This window comes from Calidris pugnax, unplaced genomic scaffold (assembly GCF_001431845.1).
Source record: "Calidris pugnax isolate Ruff unplaced genomic scaffold, ASM143184v1 scaffold60, whole genome shotgun sequence".
Lineage (NCBI taxonomy): Eukaryota > Metazoa > Chordata > Aves > Charadriiformes > Scolopacidae > Calidris > Calidris pugnax.
In genome coordinates this window covers 1,066,128-1,070,247 of record NW_015090831.1, presented here as the reverse complement: position 1 = coordinate 1,070,247, position 4,120 = coordinate 1,066,128, and positions in this window count along the sequence as shown.

Below are 4,120 nucleotides of genomic sequence, written 5' to 3'. Positions count from 1 at the left end.
CAAGTTGAAGCCATTTCCTCTTTTCTTATCACCTGTTCCTTGGTAGAAGAGACCAAATCCACCTTGCTACAACCTCCTTTCAAGCAGTTGAGGAGACCAATAAGGTCTCCCCTCAGCCTCCTTTTTCAACCCCAGCTCCCTCAGGCAGCCCTGACAAGACTTGTGCTCCAGACCCTCCATCAGCTTTGCTGCTCTTCTCTGCACCTCAATGTCCCTACTGTAGTGAGGGGCCCAAAACTGGACACAGTATTCAAGGTGGGGCTTCAGCAGTGCCTAGTACAGGGGGACTATCAGTGCCCCAGTCCTGCTGGCCACACTATTCCTGATACAGGCCAGGATTCTGTTGGCCTCCTTGGCCACCTGGGCACACTGCTGGCTCAGATTCAGCTGGCTGTCAACCAATACCCCCATGTCCTTTTCTACCAGGCAGCTTTCCAGCCACTCTTCCCCAAGCCTGTAGCGTTGCATGGGGTTGTCATGATCCAAGTGCAGGACCCAACACTTGGCCTTTTTGAACCTCGTACCATTGGCCCATCAGTCCAGCCTGCCCAGAGCCCTCTGCAAAGCCTTTCTACCCTCCAGCAGATCAACACTCCCACCCAACCTGGTGTCACCTGCAAATCTACTGAGGGTGCATTTGATCCTCTCATCCAGATCATTGATAAAGGTGTTAAACAGAACCAGCCCCAGCACTGAGCCCCCGGGGAACACCACTTGTGACTGGCCACCAATTGGATTTAAACCCGCTCATCACAGACTAGGGTACCATACTCTAAAGAAAAGCAGCCAGTAACTTTGAACTGGGAGAACTGAAAAAACATGATTAAATAGTTATAATTAAACCTAATTAAAACACTTAAGCAAAACCAATGAAATTTGATTTCATGCTATTATACACTTCCCACATTACCAGAAAATGTGAAACCCAAAGAATAGTACCTGCATGCAGAAGGAAGGTAGTCCAGCGTACCCAAATAAAGCTTCACTAGAAAGACTTAACTTACAAAATAAAGCCTTTTAATAAAGGCTCTGATATATATCTCAAAGTGGAAAAAAGGTTGGTAGCAACTAACATAAATAAGGAAATAAAATCCATACAAAACTGGTAAAAGATGCAAAAGTAGTAAACTGCTGGAACCAAAGTAGTCTTTTTTATAAAAATAAAAAAGTTGTAAGTATATGGCAACAGAAAAAGTGCTCAGTACTATTTCTATTTTATTTATAGAAAATGCAAATTGAGAAGGCAATACCAAAAAAGTAGATGGTAGAACAAACACATAGACATAACTAAAAAAAGCTAATGTGTTAAAATAAATTTTAAAACCTACACTCCTGTAAAAGCAAAAAAAGTTTAGTATATCTGTCATATCTGACCCATATCTTAGACAAAGTAATGTAATGGCTATTACAGGACACAATTTCATAAAGAATTAGGTGTAGTAAAATTAATAGGTTCTTGGAAAACTAATTGTATAACAGGAACCTGATCTTTTTAATGAGATTATGAGTTAGGGTGATAAAGGTAATACAGCGTTTATGTAACACACTTCAGTGAAGCATCTGACTTCCCTACATGTGATATTATGATTAAGAAACCACAGGGAAGAACAACCAACACCCCCACATTAAAAATTGGCTATGCCTCAAAACAAAGCCATGAATGGGGTATCCTAAATTAAGCAGTTTTAGAGAAGCCTTGCAAGAGTGAGGTCTTGACTCCAAACTATCAACCAAAAAAAAAGGACGAAAATGTATAATTGTGATTTCATCAAATCTGAAAGTGATGAGATTGGAGAAAGGGAAATAACAATTAGGGAATTTGACTAACGTAGAGGTTTCTGAATTTTTCTGGGAAACTGGCCTTTTCTGGACAGGCACAAAAAAATCCCCAGATGTGTCAAGTCAGAGTGGAGCACAGGATACACACAAACATTGCTGTATGTACACATAGAGCAACTGCTCAAACATTGCACACTCACATCTGGAGTCAGCTCCTCAAAAGCAATCAGCAGCAACAGGAGATTTTTAGGGAAGACCCATGAGAACAGTCAAGTGACTAAATAAGACAAGATTCATAGCTGCAGGTTGAACTGACCACAATCAGTAAATATCTTCTGTGGGGAAAACATGAGCTAGAAACTGTGGGCACCTCGTATCAGCCAAGCAGGATTCACCACCACCCAACTAGTACCCCAAACTAGCTTATATCTAGAAATATGGTGACTTTTGAAAAAAATATTTCATTAATTAAACTTTTGGTTCAGACTACTGCTAATAGACTTCCTGGCATCAAAAATAGTAATATCCCAGTTTCATATCTTTCTAAAAAATTACATGCCACAAAACAAAACCTGGTTCTCCAGTTTAACACAGAAATTAATTTGGGGATTAGCTTATGGCCTATAATATGTGAAAAGACAGGTACCACCCTAAGAGGTGTGCCTAAGACAGAAGTGATGAATCTCTCTTCATTCACGAGAGGTAGCCTGGCTAGATCACCAGACCACATGGTTTTTCAGGTGGCTGAAGTTACATGAAATTAAGCCCATCCTAAACTACTATTTATATCCCCAAAAGTCTGTGGCAAAAGTAAGAACATAGATGACATGCAACTCCTAAATCTAAAGTTTAAAACAAAAAAAACCCTCCACCTTTTTATTTACTGAGATATCTTTTACACCATGGCATACTAGGTCTCCTTTTGTACATTAGTGCAGAAATGGTTATACAGCTCTGCCCATAACAAATTCTTTCTGATCCAACTTCAAGCCAACAGACGCATCTGGACACAACATCTACCGAGCCACCAACACAGCTCCAAAACCTTTGCCAAAAATTTGCACAGTCTCTAAGCCAAGAATTTCCATAATATGTAGGTGCTATTACAACTTTAATGAAAACATCAGGCAGCATCCACACCTCCTCTCTCTCTCTCTCCCATTTTTCCCCCACCATGTCTTGTCTTTAACAGATACAGGGAAAATGCAGGAAAAGTTTATATTGCCTCGGATCTGCCAGGGAATCCTTAATATTCTTTGTCTCTATAGTTTAATGTTATTTGTTTGAACTACATTTCCTCACTTACTGTTACCTTAGTCCCTTTAATTTTAATTATCAGCCTTGACAGTGCATTAAACTAAAGGCCAGATTCCCTTCTTGACTAGCATTGGATTCTACTCGCTGTAAATCCAGCAATTCCAGTTCCATACTCCTGTGAAAATGTATAATCTATTTTCCCCTTGCTCTGTAATGTCATACACACAGTAGACTTTTTTTTCTTAATAGTTGTAGTCTTACTTTCCCCATCATTTTTGATATGGCATTTTTAATTGTTATGGCAATATAAGAAGAAAAAAGCAAAACAATACCGTGGCAGAATTAGACAGGCTTTGCATTTGTCTTTTGGTATTTGTATATATAAATGAACAGTGGCACTTGTCTGGTTTAAATTAATTGTGGTAGCCCAGTCACATAATTCAGATCCTTTCTGTAGTGCAATATGGAGAAAAAAGAAGGAAATAAAAGCCAAGATTAAATAAATTTTAAAAAGGGCCTTTTTCCACCCCTAACCTATTGCCAGTGACTTCTCTTATTTTTCTGCTGTGTTTATGAATCATGCAGATGATGGGCTTTTTGATGAGTTGTTCAGTTTTGTGACTCGCAGAGTATTAAAAATATTAGCACAGCTCAAGAGATCTCAATAGGCATCATGGCAATGTAAATAAAACATTAATTACACTGATAATAAGATTTCAACTACTATTAGAAGTCTGGTAACTTGCCAAAGGTAAAAGTACCCCTACCCCCACTCAGGAGATACTTCAATCTACATACTAAAAGTGAACTGAGACTTCCCTGAAATGGGAAAAAAAAAAAAACAACAGGGGGAAACCCAGCCAAATCCTTCAAACTAAAAAAACTTTCACAGAATTACGGAATCACGGAATTGTCAGAGTTGGAAGGGACCTCTAGAGATCATCTGGTCCAACTCCCCTGCTAAAGCAGGAATGCTTAGAACACATTGCTCAGGACTGCATCCAGGTGGGTCTTGAAGATCTCCAGAGAAGGGGACTCCACGACCTCCCTGGGCAGCCTGTTCCAGTGCTCTGTCACCCTCACT